A 17,295-nucleotide genomic window follows, 5' to 3' on the forward strand; every position below is an offset into this window, starting at 1 on the left:
TTCAAAATAGTTCATGCTTTTCTAACCCCAGGTCCTTTTCATGGTGTGATTTCTGCTGGGGATACTTACATCACCATTCCCTCACCCCTGTCCCAATGCTGTCCAGGGTTTATGGCCCTCCATTGTCAGCTCCTTCTCATGTAGCTGTAACTCTCAACCTCCCAACTGAAGGGAACCAGTACTGGACACTGACAGGTTGTTTTTGATTTATTAGGAATATTTTTTTTTACAGATTGAGAGCTGCAGATGGGCTGGGGATGTGGCTCAAGCGGTAGCGCGCTCGCCTGGCATGCATGCGGCCCAGGTTCGATCCTCCTCAGCACCACATACAAAGATGTTGTGTCCACCGAAAACTAAAAAATAAATATTAAAATTCTCTCTCTCTCTCTCTCTCTCTTAAAAAAAAAGAGCTGCAGATGGATTTGCACAACACCATACTCTCATGTATGTGAGAGACTCTATCCAAATCTAGGAATGCTAGTCTTCAGGACAGGACTGAGATTCAGAGAGGGAGACAGAGGAGAAAGTAAGTGGAGAGGAGTAAAGTACAGCCAGCCTGTCTCCACCAGGCATGATAACACATACTGGCAGTTTCCTTCTTGCTGCCTACAACTGGAAGTAGAAGGAGGCAGGACCAGCAGTGTTTTGTGGAGGTGAATCCTGCATCTGTGCTTGGAGTTCTGACAGTGGCCCCTCAGGAAAGTGTGTTCAGTTGTGTTTCTTAGCAATGCCATGGTGGGCATGGAGACAGATGGACCCTGCACATAGACCTCCTCCCTAAAGACATGGCCTATGCCCACTGGGAGATGTTCATTGAGGCCAGGCTAGATTTAGCTCCTTGCTGAGCTGAGCTTGATGTATACAGGAGTTGAACCTCCAGGTGGAGCCCTGGTATAGGTAAAGTCAGTAGGGACCCCCCTTTGCAGCCCCTCCTTCTGCTCTTCCACCTGGGCTGTACTTCTTTCTTTGAATTGTAAAGGTGCAGGTTTTTTGCCTTGGCTGGAAGCAGTCTTGCAGCAGCTTTTTCTGTTTCTCTCACTCTGGCTATAGCTCCTGAAGGAGTGATACTTGGTGTGGACACAAGGTGAATCTCCACAAAGATTCCCAGTTACCTGCAACCAGTTTTCTCTGATAGCAATATACTCTGAGCTTATCTAGGTTCTGGCTATAGATGCAGGCAATGCTGGCAGGTAGATCTCTGGTTCTTCAAAAAACAGTTGAAGTCCACTTTCAAAGTGTTATTCCATGCTGATTCAGCATGGAGCTCCACTTCATGGTCTGCAAGTCGACCAGCAGCCCACATTCCTCTAGACTGGCTGTAATTAGGCATAGAGGGCCTTTTCATGATGATACAGTTGGCAGTTCCTGTGATACCTCACACACAGTAGTTGTGAGCCATGTCTCCATAGGATAGCCTGGTGTTTGTCCAGACAAGGTTTTGTCCTGTGCTGGTAGAGGTGGGAGTTCCTTGAGAAGTCTCATTTTGTGTAAAAGTTGTGTGGTTCTGGGTGAATGCTGCCTGGTCCTATGTAGATTCAACCTCATTCTGAGTAGATGTAGCCTGGTTCCCTGCTGATTCAATCTTATCCTGGGCAGCTGCCTTCTTCTCCTGGGGACATGCTGTCTTGTCATGGGCAGCCATAGTCTGCTTCTATGCAGACACCGGCTGTCTCAGCACAGACCTCTGGCATGTGTAGGTAGGGTTTATCTCCACTTGCAGAGCAGCTATTGAAGCAGTTGACTTCCTCCTGTGGAGTCTGTCCTGAATAGATGCAGCTTAAATCTGAGAACTGTACACTGCTCCATGGAGACACTTTGCATCTAGGTTTAAGAGCCTCCTCCTATATGGCCATGGCCTGCATCAACCTGCTGAGGAACAATCTTAAATGAATGTGTCTTTACCTCTTCACCAAGCCTCATTGCACATGTATGCCCACATCTCCTTATGAAACTTCTTTCAGTGCTGACATAGCCTCCAAAGCCATGCAGCACATGGTCCTTGGGAGGAGGTTCTAAAGAGCTGCATTCTCACGGACACAATCTCTGCATCCAGGCATAGCTTTGTTTCTGGATGAAACAGCCCTTATTTCTCTGCAAAGCTGTGGTCTGCACAGTGACAATCTGCATCACCAGGAAGAGCCACAGTCCTTGTTATTGATTCTGCCTGCATCTGCTGTGTGGGTGCTGTTCTGTTTTTACTGTCTGCCACTCTTGGTGGATCTGGGCTCTGTGTAGATGCAGTCTGCAACTGCCTGTTGGTCTGGAATTGACACAGACAGAGCCTATATCTCTTTGCATATTCCTGTCCTATAGAAATGTGGTCCCTTTCTCCTTGGAAAATTGTCTCCTGGCCTAGACGCAATGTGTATTTCCTTACAGAGTCGGTTCCATGTACATGCAACTTACATTTCGGGGTAGACCCTCCCACCTTTTGACAGTGCTCTCATTCCCATACAGAGATTTGATCTATGTCCACACATACTGGAGGAGTGGAGCTACCTGTGCCTCCACACTGCCTTTGACCAGGCCTGCCTTGCTTACTGACCCAGGTCACTCAGATGGCCCAGTTTCTGCAGCATGGGCTCTCTCCCACAAAGGTGCTCCCTTTATTTTGGTATCTGCTCAAGCAGCTGTGGGCTCAACTCAATCCCTGATCCAGGCCTTGCCCCCCTTGGAGCCCCAGCTGGCTATAACACAGCCCATCCACATCTCCACTCTGTCCCATAGGCCAGAGATACTGGGATGTGCAGAGTTGCAAAGGCTTTTAAGAGCAAGGGGAAATACTAGGGAAGAATGGGCTGATGAGAAAACAGGAGCCCTGTGAGGTGAGAGACAGAAGAGAGATGGACTAAAGGAGCAGGAATAGTCAAGACAGGTGGTAAGGAGAAGAGCTGGAAGAAAAACAAGCCAGCTGAGAGGAGGAGCCAAAAGTGCATGTGTGGCTGAAGCGGGGATGTTTACACAGTGAGAAAGGAGTGGGAACAGTCCACCACAACTTCCCTAGTGGCTTCAGTCCTGGTCAGAGTAAAGCCTGGGAGTTCAGTGTAAGCAACTAAAATTCCCAGTCCAGGGCTCTGCTGCATGGCGGCCTCACCTGGCTCAGTTAGGGGCCACAGACACAAAGGCAGACCTTCCTAAGTTATGAGGAAGATGGCAGCTGCACACATGGGGTCCTCTAGGTTTCCAGCTAAAAGGGACTTAGAGGAAATGCAGATTGGTGTAGCTGACCTGGGGCAAAGAGAGGTAGAGCCAAGGTCCCATTCACCCGTCATTTCCCTGAGTCAATTTGGGTTGATCCCTCAAAGTCTCTGAGTGTCAGTGCCCTCATCTGTCAATGACAAGTGCTGTGACTGCTAAGATCCCTTTCTGCTTTTACTTTCTAAAGCTCTTCTATCTGCCTCATTGGGTATCTGAGGCACTGGGGAGGGGCAGGCTCAGACTCACGCTGAGTGAACAGTGAGTTTGTGGCACCTGGCTGAAACCCAAATACTCTATATAAGACTGGATTCTTTTCTTCCCCTGGTCCTTACTTAGAGCAGGGGTATGGTGATAGAGGACTGAGCCCAGTCTACAGGGGAGAGCTCCAGCAGTAGGGAAGCCACACCTTCATAAACTGGTGATCAGTTCATTGCTGCATCCTTATCCTGTCATACAAAGAAGATAATCATCTTATAGCACATCAGTGGGAGGCAAACCCAGAGATTCCTTGTCACAATGGCCAACCCAGCCCCAACTCAGGATCCAAGCACCTCCTCTACTGACACCCTGATACCCAGTCAACTGTAGGAGAAGTCAAGGCCCAAGCCTGAGTCAAAGCTGAAGAATGCCTGAGGATGGAAGGGAAGTGAAGGTGCACAGGCTGACAGGAACCTTGGGTCTTGAGACAGAATTCCTAGGGGATAGAAATGAAGCAGTAGTTTCTCATCTCTCTGACCCTATTCTCTTGAGGAGCAATGGTAGTTCCCAGATGGGATGCCACCCTATGGCCCTTTTGGAAATGGCCCTCAGACAGATCAGTCCCATTGCCCAGACACAGGCACCACTCTGGTCACATCACCCACCCCCAGGAGGTTCTAATGTATCTGTGCCATTGCAACATTTATAAACCATCTAGTTCATCAATGAACATATGCCAAAAGGGATTTATTGCCTTCCCTTTGCTCTCTCAGTTAGGTATTTAGTATCTCTGTCCTTCTGTGAGAATATTCTCAGAAATACCATGCAAGGATTTCCTGTTGGCATATGGACAAAGGACCAAGAGAACCATCATCTACCTCTCTTGGGAAAATATCTGAGGACTTTCATCAACTCCTGGGAGAAACTGCTTACAGTAATCTCACAATTCTCAAATCCCTACCAGTCCTAGACCAGGCCACTACTTTTCAAATGATTGTAGGAAAATGGAGACCCACTTTCCAGTTTAAGAATTGTCATACATATGATATGCCACAGTTTGCAGGTTCTTTGTATCTAAGAACCCTAGAAGTTGCAGAAGTGGAATGAAGCAGGTCTTCCCTAGATTACAGTGAATAGCTAGCTATGCTCTGAGGATGAAGCCATGTTTGGTGGCCTGGGGAGCTGTTGTAAACATATCCAACAAATGCCAATATTGAATAACTCTCAAATAACGAGCAAACAGAAATATCAAGTAATTTACATAAATTTTTGGTGTCTTTGTCCATTTCTTGTTGTAAAAACAGAGTACTTGAGACTGGGTAATGTAACAGGAAAGAATTTTATTTTGGCTCATCATCAAGGAGACTGGGAAGTCCACGAACATGATGCCAGCAAAAGCCTCTTGATGCTTCTACTCATGGCAGAAAGCAGAAGAGCAAATGGGCACATACAAAAGAGGCGGATCCCAAGGGGAATTTTGCTTTATAACAACCCACTCATCAGGTAGCAACTACTCCAGTTGCATGAGAATTAACCCAGAACTATGAGAAAGCATTAATCCCTCTTAAGGACCTATTCACATCCTTAAAAATCCCACCGCCTTTCAACAGCATTACATTGGGAATCAAATTTCAACGCGAATAAAACTCTATTGTTTACACATATTTTCTTTATCCATTCATCTGTTGATGGACACCTTGGCTGATTCTATAACTTGGCTATTGTGAATGGTGCTGTGAAAAACATGGGTATGCAGGTCTCTCTAAAGTATGCTGGTTTTAATTCTTTCATATTAATGCCAAGGAGTAGTATAACTGGATGATATGGTAGTTCTATGAATTTTGTTGGGGACAAACCACATACAAACCATATCAACCAGAAATCTAGCATTTTAGATTGATGTTTCATTAATAATTAAATTCTTGTTACCTTAAAATTCTAATTGAAACATGGTAATTGTACATATTTTAAGATAAGGTGATAATTCTGTATATGTATAAGATGTGTTGATGATCAAATCAAAATAATTAAATTCCTTCATGTTGGAAACTTTCAAACTCCTGTCCTTTATTTAGAAATATATTTTTTAAATGTTGTAATTATTGATCTTGGATGATATTCATTGTTAGTGGCTGACATTCTCTGTGTCTTATGTGTATTGACTCATTTCATCCTTTTAACCCTTACCAAGGTGGACACTATTATCCTCCTTCATAGATGAGCCAATTGGCAGAAGGAGAGAAACTGAATGTTGTTGCCCCAGGCCATACAAATAACAAGTGTTGAGGCTGGGATTCAAACAAACCACTCTGTCTTCTGCCTCCTGTTCAAACACTTGACAGTTTGTATTCTCCCTACTGTTTTGTTTAATGATATTCTAAATCATTACAACTCCTTAAGTCTCATTTTTAAAAATTAATAGTAATGGACCAGTGTTAGTTTCTTAGTCTTTTTTTTTTTTTTTTTTTTTTTTGGTACTGGGGATTGAACCAAGAGCACTATACTGGCCACTGAGCCCCATCCCCAGCCTTATTTTGTATTTTATTTAGAGACAGGGTCTCCCTGATTTGCTTAGTGCCTCACTGTTACTGAGGCTGTCTTTGAACTTGCAATCCTCCTGCCTCAGCCTCCTGAGCTGCTGGTATTATAGGCATGCACCACCACACCCAGCTCAATTTTTATATGTATATAAGGGACACCTAAGACTTCCTCATAGGTTTTTACAAGGTCTAAATGAGAGTATGTGAGATGAACCTGGAAAGCAACATATGCTCAATATACTCCTACTGTTGTCAATGGAGTACATGCCAATATTGACATTCAGTTCTGGCATTTGTGATATGCAGAGGGATGTGAATGTTATATACCCACGAAACTTGCTATTTAGAAATTTTACAATAATGACTTTACTAGGATTTTCAGATACAAATGCAACCAACAAGCATTTTCACATACATCTTCTGGGGCAATCCACAGAAAACCTTGCAGAGGATATTATTCCTATTTTGCACATGAGTAAACTGAGGCTTTGGGATGTCTTATGAAATCTCCAAGGTCACCCAGCCAGCAAGGGGCAGAAATACAACATTAATCCAAGACCTGCACTTACTCTTCCTTTACACTTCTTCACTCCTGTCCTGAAAATCTTTTCAGGCTTTCTAAGAGACTTGGAGGCTTTGACTGGTTGATTGCCCAGCTGTGTGAAAGCACAGAAAAGATGGCTTTAAAAACATCCCTGACCCCCACCAAGAGCCCAGACTTCTTTCACCTGGACCCAGAGTTTACCCTGTCCAGCCAGTGAGTTTGGAAGAGGCTGAAGCCATGCTTTTGATATTTTTTCCTATCCCTTCTTTTCATTAGCAACTCAATTACACTTATATTAAGCCTTTGAGTTTGTCTCACAGGTCAATAATGATGTTCTTTTTTTTCAACATCCTCTTTTCTCTCTCTCTCTCTCTTTCATTTGGAAAGTTCCTATTACTAGATCCTCAATATTTTCAACAGTCTTTATTCCCACAATGCTAATCTTCTGTTTGTTTCATCCAATATATATTTTTTATCTCACATATTATAGTTTTCATTTCTAGAAATTCAATTTGGTTCATTGTTTATATCTCACATATCTATATTCAATTTTTGAACATGTGGAATAAAGTTACAATAATTGAATGTGCTAGTCTACTATTTCTAACATATGTTTCAATTAAGAATTGGTTTCAAATGATTGATCTGTCTCTTCATTGTGGGTCATAGTTTCTTGCTTTTTTGAATTTCTGGTCATTTTTAATTAGATGACCAACAATATGAATTTTATCTTAATGGGTGCTAGATATTTTTGTATTACTATTAATATTCTTGAACTTTATTCTGAAATATATTTAAGTTAATTGCATATAGTTTGAAACTTTCAGGTTTTGCTTTTATATTTTGTTAGACAGAAGCTGAACCAGATAGTGGTTTTTCATTGTGGCATGTTTGTTCATGCATTTAACATAATTTGATCAATTTTACAATACTTCTCATCTTTTTGTCTGGTTCTTTTCCACTACTTAGGTAGTTCCCTTATATGCATACACTGATCAATCAGTATTCTGCTGAATACTCAAAGGAAATCCTTGGAAGACCTCTGGAATGCTCTTCCTGTGCAGCTCTACAAACTCTGCCCTGTGGAATTTAGCTTCCTTGTCCTTGCTAGATTCTTAGCTCCACTTCCTTAACTCAGAGAGAGCACTAAGCTCTGCTTGGGTCTTCCTTCCCTGTTCCACAGCCTGGAATCTCTCTAGAGGCAATAAGCTAGAGTGATTGTAGCACTTTCCTCACTTGTTTCCCCACCCTTAGAGATCACTGACTTACATTACCCCCTGGCCTTTTTAAAATACCATTCCATATATTTTCTCTGTTTGTTGATTGTTTCAGGGTGAATTAAATCCTTGCTACTCCATCTTAGTCAGAAGCAGAAGATTATGAACATCTTTAAAAACTATAGACTTCATCTTTATATGGATTTGAAGCAAACAAAAATCCCTTTCAATCATCTTTAAAATATTATTTTTATCATCGGTAATTTTTTTTTATTCCCCAAAGGAGTCCAGATGCAGGAGAATAAATTCTTCAAATATTCAGAAAGAAAAGGGAAGAGGCAGAATCTAAGTCTGGGCAAGTGTTGTTCTTCTAGACAAAGTAGCAGGTTTGTATGTGTTCTTGGTGACCCTCAAAATCAGAATAGGTGCAGTGACTTACTTTGTTGTTTTTTGTTTTTGTGGTGCTGGGTATTGAACCCAGGGCTTGTGCATGTGAGACAAGCACTCTACCAACTGAGCTGTATCCCCAGTCCTGTGGTGACTTACTTTGGTAGGAAGATAATTTCTCTCCTGGAAGATGGACTGATGACTCCTTTGCTTCAAAATAAATATACAGACAAGTAAAAACCTGCCAGCCCATCTGCTGCCCCTGCAATGCCAACTCCATGTATACATACAATTACTGGAATCATAGATAAACACTGAATATGTTTTTGGTATGAGTGTGTCTCAAATACTGTACTTATATATGTATACTAAAATATTGCCCATCACTTATCTGAAATTCAAATGAAATTGGGTTATTTATATTTATTTGCAAAATATGACAGCCCTATGCTTTCAGCAGTGTGATTCCAGCTCTGCTTCAGACCTCTGGAATTGGTCAGACAAAGGCACTCATCTCAGTTCTGCCACTGGCCTAGTTGGAAATGATTTATGCACCATGCCTAGTTCAGCACCTGCCCCTTAAATGGGATAGAGTAGCAAAGTCAGATGCAGATGCTCTTCCACAGATTACAGATCACTGCCTCATCCCTGATGACCACTGAGCCTTCTAACAGCCTCCATAGGGCAGTTGACAAGGAAGTTCTGGGTGCTTTGCAAATGGAGAAGGTGAAGGTCAGGAAGGCTGCCTTAGCAAGGCAGAATATATAAATGCATATCAATGATCAAGAGAGGAAATGCTCTCATTCCAGCTCTGCTCCTGACCTCTGAAATCCCCTCCAAATCTACTCTCCCATGTAACCAGTGAGTTGGGCCAATGACACATGCTATTCATGACTCTAGAGCCTGAGTAACAAAAACCAGGAGGAGGACATTGCCCCTATCATCTTTCTGGCCTGCTCTTTACTTGGAGGGAAGCCTCACATTTCTGGCATCACCAAGGAAGCCCAGGATGGCTGCTTAAAGGATAATGAGTATGTTCATCATCTTTTTCTGGTTCTTTGATTCCCAACTGACAGAAAGAACTTAAAGAGCAAGAAAGCAAGGCTTTGGCCCTACCTCAGATACTAACTCACTCGGGGATCCTCCTCCTCTGCCTCGGTCACTGCCTTAGTTTCTTCATCTCTAAAATGGGAATTTGATTTTTAAATGGTCAAGAAAGGACTTTGAAAACATCAAAAGTGCTGTGCACATAGCTCAAGATTCTGAACAGCAACCTGGCCCCAATATCAGCAATAACTGTTTACCCAACCGGTTTGCTCACCTTACTGATTAAGGGAAGGTGTAGTGGGGAAGGGGAAAGAAGAAAATAGACCTCCTCTTTCTGAGGGTTGTTAGGAAGCTTCTCAAAGGATAGAGAGTACAGAGTTGTGCCCAGCTCTTTTCAGCACTTCCAAGATGCTGAGTTTGGGAATTTCTTGCCTCCTGGGCCAACTAGAGGAGGCATTCTGTTTATTAGGGCTCGCTGCCTACAGCATAGAGAGTCTTAGAGTTTGAAAAGGGGGGACAGAGGCAGGGTGAGGCCAGGCATGTTATACCTAGAGTCTTCAGCTGTACTTCTACCTTATTCTTTGTCCCAGTGAACACAGTGCTATTAGGCATTTCTGAGAAAGATACAGAAAACATGTTTTTCTCTGCTGCTACTCTATCTAAAAAGGGATAAGAAAAGCTAGGAAAGTAGATGATTTTCTGATGCTGAGCAAATGGATGAGCACAAAACTTACATCCAATGGTAAGAATGTTGGGCTACCAGCAAGTGCTCACAGCACACGAGATTCTTTTACCACTATTTTAATTGACACTCAGAAAGCATCCCTGCAAGGTAGATGCAATTAGTAACCTCATTTTACAGATATTTAAATCAAGACCAGAGAAGTTAATTAATTTCTCCTGAGAAATTATTTATTACAGTTAATAAGTGGACAGAGTGTGGATTAGAACTTAGGTCTAACTGGCTCCAAGGTCCTTCCACATTTTGCCATGCCATACTGCCTCTGGTCCTGCTCTGCTACCTGGAGTTCAGTGCCTAGAGCCTGACCCTGTCCTAGCAATCTTAGAGGAAACAGTGAGTGAGGCAGGCAGAAGGCAGATGCTCTTCCACAGATTACAGAAAACTGCCTTATCCCTGTTGACCACTGAGCCTTCTAACGGCCTCCATGGGGTAGTTGACAAGGAAGGCAAAGGTCAGAAAGTCTATCTTAGCAAGGCAGAATATGTAAATGCATATCAATGATCCAAAGAGGAAGTGTTCTCATTCCAGCTCTGCCCCTGACCCCTAGACTCCAGTAGGAAGAGCCAGAGCCTCAGCCTCATCACTTTGACCTTTTTAGGTCTTCAGTGTCTCAAATGGGTGCCAAGCCCAAACAAAGTCTGGGAACACTGCAGATTTCACAAAGTAGTTTCTACAAGTTATTCCAGGTCACTTAACTGGTAACCTCTCAGAATCAGAAAGGCCTCTGCAGAGCTAACAGCAACTGAAATCCCCTATTCTTCCTTCACCAGGAGCTCTGCAGGTTCACACACAGTTGGTGTCCTTCTGGGCCTGAGTATTTGCCCATGACTCGGGAGTATCAAATGGGGGAAAAGGGGAAGAAATAATTTGCTGTCTCATGTACACAGAAATTATGCTATCAATTCACTATTAGAAGGACAACGCATTCCAAGGTTTTTTGGATGATGGCTTTGTGTTCCATAATCCAGTTCCAAATACAGCATTTAGTTGAGCAAAATGGCCCTGCTAGAACTGGGAAGCAAGAGGTGAGCCAAGTATCTCCTTTCTTCAAGCCATTCAAGGCTTGCCACTAAGCTCAGAGTCTAGTGTGCCAAGATGAATGGTGTTCCCTGAACATTCACATCTACCCTAAACCTCTGGATGTAACCTTATCTAGAAATGGGCAATGTACATCTGGGTGCTGTGGCGCACACCTCTAATCCCAGTGGCTCAGGAGGCTGAGGCATGAGGATCGAGAGTTCAAAGCCAGCCTCAGCAAAAGTGAGGCATTAAGCAACTCAGTGAGATCCTGTCTCTAAATAAAACACAAAATATGGCTGGGGATGTGGCTCAGTGGTTAAGTGCCCCTGGGTTCAAACTCTAGCACCAAAAAAAAATAGATTATTTGCAAATGTAATTATTTAAGATGAGACTGGACTCAAGTGGGCCCTATTCCAATGACTGGTGTCCTTCTAAGGAGAGAAAACAAACACATACACAGGGAAGACCATGTGGAGATTGCAGTGATGTATCTGCAAGCTTAGTGATGGCAAGGATTGCTGGTAACCCCCTAGAAGCTACAAAGAAGCAAGACCCTTCCCTAGAACCTTCCAAGAAAATATAACCCTGTGTTTGAACATCTTGTTTTCAGAGTTGTAAGAATAAATCTGTTATTTTAAGCCATCAGTTTCTTTGACTTTGTTGTGGCAGCCCTAGGAAATTGATAGGATCTGCATTTTTATAAATAAGTTCAAGGTCCAAACAACACTCATGGAAGACTCTTGAGAGCTAAACCAATCTGGTAAAGATGTGATATTGTACCAAGGGGGTTCTACCACTAAGCCATATCCCTGGCCATTTTTATTTATTTATTTATTTTATTTTGGGACAGACTGAGGGTTTCACTAAGTTGTTGAGGCTAGCCTCAAAGATGTAATCTTCCAACCTCAGCCTCCAGAGTCACTGAGATTACAGAAGTGGGCCACTGAGGCCAGCTCCTTTTTTTTGTTCTTTTTATTTGTTTGTTTGTTTGCAGTGCTGAGAATAGAACCTTGGGCCTCATGCATGCTAGGTAAGGGCTCTAACATGGAGCTACACCCTTAGCCAAGATAGCCTTTTGAAGCTTTTTTTTTTTTTTGAGACACCCCCACCACAATTGTGGCAAGCATAAAATATAAAAAAAGAAATTAAAAGACATACCAGTAAAATAAATAAATAAACCACTCAGTAGACCAAAAACAGATTATAAACATATCTGCTAAGCGGGGATGAAGACAGGCCAGCTGAGTTCTGGATCTAGAAGCAGGGGGAGATGGCCAGGTATTCTTCATTTATGGGGAAATGCAAAGGGAATGGAAATCAGGTCCTACTGTGGGGCTTCCCTATCTGTGGAAGGGGCTTATAACATTGTAATCACCCCCTGCTTGGGGATGTAGTATACATAGAGCTGCAAACCTAAGGTTGTAGCAAGCACAACCTGTTAGCCAAGACTTGGTTCAAGTTGCCTGTGAATCTGGTTGTATCCCCAACATCAGCAGGATGAAAACTTTGAGCCATCAAAAAAGGCGGGGGGGGGGGGGGGGTTCTTAATTGGGGTCCACGGAGGACAAGGTAGAAGTGTAACAAGAATATTAAACAGGAAGGGAAGAGGGCAGAGAAAAGAAGAAAGTTGTCTATAATCCCAGCAATCAGGAGGCTGAGGCAAGAGGATTGCAAGTTGGAGGCCAGTCTTGGCAACCTAGCAAGATACTGTCTCAAAATTTAAACAAAAAATAAAATTAAAAATGTCTAGAGATGTAGCTCAGTGGTAAAGCAACTTTGAGTTCAATTTCCAGTACTGAAAAAGAGAGAGGCAGGGGAGGAAGGAAGGAAGGAAGGAAGGAAGGAAGGAAGGAAGGAAGGAAGGAAGGAAGAGAGGGAGGGAGGGAGGGAGGAAAGGAAAGAAGGAAGGAAGGAAGGGGAATAAAGGAAGGAAGGAAGGAAGGAAGGAAGGAAGGAAGGAAGGAAGGAAGGAAGGAAGGAAGGAATCATACACTATAACAACAAGTAGACATGAAAAAGAACTGATTTGAAATCATGAAAATTTTTGCTTATATTTGCTCCTCCATGCATTCACAGATGTGTAGGATGCTAGACCTAGCTCCCCGAGTCCAGCAGCCTTGTATTTCACTTTCATACTAGCACTCATATTTGCAGTATATATAGACATATTTCTGGCATAGAGCCTCTTCTCTGCAGACTCCTGGACCTATGGGTAGAACTGGATTAAGGATTAGGTAACCAAGCAGCTAATCTATGAAGAGTGGGCCAAACATCACTGGATTCATTGGATATGTGACACCAATTCACTTACACACAGATATCCAAAGTCTTTATATTGTCCCTGAGCCTGCTCTTTCTTCTCTATGTAGCTTACTTTGCCACCTCCTATCCCATGTATATTCTGCAAGATCCCATTTTCTACTGAATGAGTTATCTTCCCCTTCAAGCTTCATGTGCATTTCTTACCAAATAATAGACGTTCCATAGTCCTTGTGGTACAGGGACTCTATTTTTGCAAGTTCCCTTTCATGTACTCATTCACACTCTTTGTGAAGATCAGTGGTTCTCAATGTGCAGTACCTGGGTCAACAGCATCACAAATACCTAGAAACTTGTTAGAACTGCCAATACTTGGGAGCCACCCCAGACCTACTGAATGAGAATCTCCGGGGTTGGCACACAGCATGTTGCATTTTAAGAAGCCCTCACATGTTTTTGGTGCATGCTCAGATTTGAAAACTGCTACCCTGGACATTTGTGTACTCAGTGCTTGTAAGATACCAGGCACTGGCCGGGTGTAGTGGCACATGCCTGTGATCCCAGTGGCTTGGGAGGCATAGGCAGGAGGATGGCAAGTTCAAAGCCAGCCTCAGCAATTTAGTGAGATGCTAGGCAACTCAGTGAGACTCTGTCTCTAAATAAAATACAAAATAGGGCTGGAGACGTGGCTCAGTGGTCGAGTGCCCCTGAGTTCAATCCCTGGTACCAAAAAAAAAAAAAAAAAAAAATAGCCAGGCACTGTGTGAGGTGTTTCTTTGTGTGCCTACTGTCCCTTGTGTTTTAGCTGTTGTTTTTTTTCTAAAAACCCCCATGGGGCCACACAGGAGATTTAGGGGCTCCCAGAGTAGTAAAAAAATATGATCAGTATGGTGTGTGCTAAGCAAAAAGAAGGAAATCCATCTTTTTGTGGCTAATAGATCTGAAGCAAAGAATGCAGGAGAGGAAAGAGAAATACTGTTAAAGGCACTTGTCCAGAGCTGGGTACCAGACGTAGTGACTGCAGCCTGACTAAGATAAATAAGCAGCATCATGCAGGGGCTGAGCATCCTCTCAGATAAACCCAGCAGCCCTGAAGCCTGATGCTAGAAAAGAGAGTATGGTAGTTTGCTGAGGAACTGGCTGACAACATGCTGCCTGCTAGGCAAAGTTACACTGTGTCAGGGTCCCATCCATGCTGAGTAATTCCACTTGACAAACAGTAGTTCAGTTACTGGCCAATGTAGAGGCACTTGTGAATATTGGCTCTGGGGACGCAGAGAGAAATCAACTATAGCCCCTTCCTACCTCATGGTCACGGGAGGGTGACCAACACAGAACTAGCTGCCTGTGGGACAATCCAGACACGTCTTCCAGGAGTAAGTTTTGGGGGCCTTTAGTTTCTGGTAGAAAGGGCTGGGGGAGGCTTTTGAGGAGGAGGTGAGGTCAGAAGAACAGATGAGAATTGCCAGACAGAGAGGAAAAAGGTTTGTCAAGAAGAAGGAACAGGCTGGGGGATGATATTGGGGGTGGGGAAGAGTGAGAAGATCAGGATGAGCAATACGTTCAAGCAGATGGAAGTGAGGAACAAGAGAAGCAGCAGAAGTTGGTGGGGTTGGAATAGATTGTAGTTCTGGGTTTTGTCCTGTTCAGTCATAGGATGCCGCTGAGTGTTTCTAAGCAGAGGCCTGACAGACATGATGTGCTTGAGAGCTCATGCTTGGCATTGTGATGGGGCTGAGTTGGACACAGTGAGGACACTCAAAAGGAGGCTCTTGGAGGAGTCCTAGAAAAAAACAGCACAGGCCTGAACTGGACCAATGGCCCAGCATAGAAGGAGGAGAACGCATTGGAAACTTCCTGTCAGGACCAATCCCTAGGCTGGGCTCTGGGTGATAGAGAAGCCAAATGGAGTCCCTTCCCTCAAGAGCTTAGCATGTGGAATCATGACTACAACAAGTGAAGTTGAGGAGCATCCTTTTTTGGTCTTCTGTAGCTTCTAAAGATCACTCATACTCTTTCACTCATGGCTGCACATCATTCCAACCTCTGACTCTAACCCCGCTCCTCCATCTCTCTAACAAGAACTCTTGTGATTGTTTTTAAGTTTTTATTTATTTATTTATTTGGTACTGGGGATTGAACTCAGGGGCACTCAAACACTGAACCACATCCCCAGCCCTATTTTTTTTTAAAGAAGCAAAAAATTCGTCATTTTTATTTATTTTTTGGTACCAGGGGATTGAACCAAGGGGTGCTCAAATCCTGAACAACATCTGATTTTTTTTCATTTTTGAATTTTATTTTTACATCTGATAACATGTATTTAAATCTTTAGTGTTTTATTGACATAAAATAATGATATAATGACAGAGAAGTTAATATTGAACACAAACCAATTGTTTGTTCTATAAATACAAAATAACAGTTGCTGGCATCGTAACACAACCATGCTATGGTCAGAATAAACATCCAATTCATATGGTTTGAAGATCCCTGAGTTACTAAAAAGTATCAAGTTATATTTTTTATTATTTTTATTCTAATTTGTTATATATGACAGCAGAATGCATTACAATTCATATTACACATACAGAGCCCAATTTTTTATGTCTGTGGTTGTACACAAATTAGAGTCACATACATGTACTTAGGGTAATGATGTCTAATTCATTCTACCATCTTTCCTATCCCCATGCCCTGTCCCTTCCCCTCCCTCCCCTTTGCCCTATCTAAAGTTCCTCTATTCGTCCCATGCTCTCCTCCAACCCCATTATGCATCAGTATCCTCATATCAGAGAAAACATTTGGCTTTTTTTTTTTGATTGGCTTACTTCACCTAGCATTATCTTCTCCAAATCCATCTATTTACCTGCAAATGCCATGATTTTGTTCTCTTTTAATGCTGAGTAATATTCCATTGTGTATATACCACAGTTTCTTTATCCATTCATCTACTTAAGGGACATCTAGGTTGGTTCCACAGTTTAGCTATTGTGAATTGTGCTGCTATAAACATTGATGTGGCTGTGTCCCTGTGGTATGCTGTTTTTAAGTTCTTTGGGTATAGACCAAGGAGTGGGATAGCTGAGTCAAATGGTGGTTCCATTCCCAGCTTTCCAAGGAATCTCCATACTGCTTTCCATATTGCCCTGCCCTATTTTTGTATTTTATTTAGAGACAGAGTCTCTCTGAGTTACTTGGCACCTCGCTTTTGCTGAGGCTGGCTTTGAACTTGCGACCCTTTTGCCTCAGCCTCTAAATAAACTAGGATTACAGGTGTTCACCCTCTTACTCGGTGCTCCCTTGTGATTATAGTTAGGACCAATCCAGAAAATCCAGAATTACCTCACCATCTCAAGAGCCTTACATGAATCACCTTTTCACAATTCTCTTTGTCATTTTAGGCAACATCTTCACAGGTTCTAGGGATTAGGTGCAGGATATCATATTTGGTGGGGAGGGGCTCATTATATAGCCTGTTACATATAAGAAGAGTTTTCATGAATAAATAATGATGATGATAATGTCCAACTTCTTTGAAGTGCTTAGTGCCTCTCATATATTTTCTCAACTCTTGCAGGAGCTCCAAGAGGGTATATTCTATTCCTATCCTTTCAGATGCCAAACATCCTAGCTGGAAAGTGGCAGAGCTGGGCAGAGCTCCTCCACTCAGAGCTATCCTTTCTCCTTCCATATCTGTTTCTGAGCAGCAGGCAACTTTTGTTACAAACTTCTATGTTTATGTTCCATCTTGTGCATTTCTTTTTTGTTTTTGTGAAAACAGAGTTATTGTTTTTGCAGGAAAAAAAGAAGACATCCATTTAAAAACTCAAACTATACTGGAAGTACAAAGAAAATTAAAATCATCCCGAATCACATATCTTAAAGATAACAATTGTCAATATTTGGTGAAAAACTTCCAGACTGCTGTCTACACCTCATGCATATATCATTCTATAAAGTGCTTTATCCTCACTCTGTGTCCCAAGCACCTTCCCATAGCAATACATGGATAATCCTCAAAGTGAACTTGCTGGGTTAAAGGGTATGCATATTGCCAAACAGCCCTCTTAAAACATACCAATTTTCACTCCTACCCAAAATGCACAACTTTCATCAGCTTAGTCAATCTTTCAAAGCTTT

This window comes from Callospermophilus lateralis, chromosome X, assembly GCF_048772815.1.
Source record: "Callospermophilus lateralis isolate mCalLat2 chromosome X, mCalLat2.hap1, whole genome shotgun sequence".
Classification (NCBI taxonomy): Eukaryota; Metazoa; Chordata; class Mammalia; order Rodentia; family Sciuridae; genus Callospermophilus; species Callospermophilus lateralis.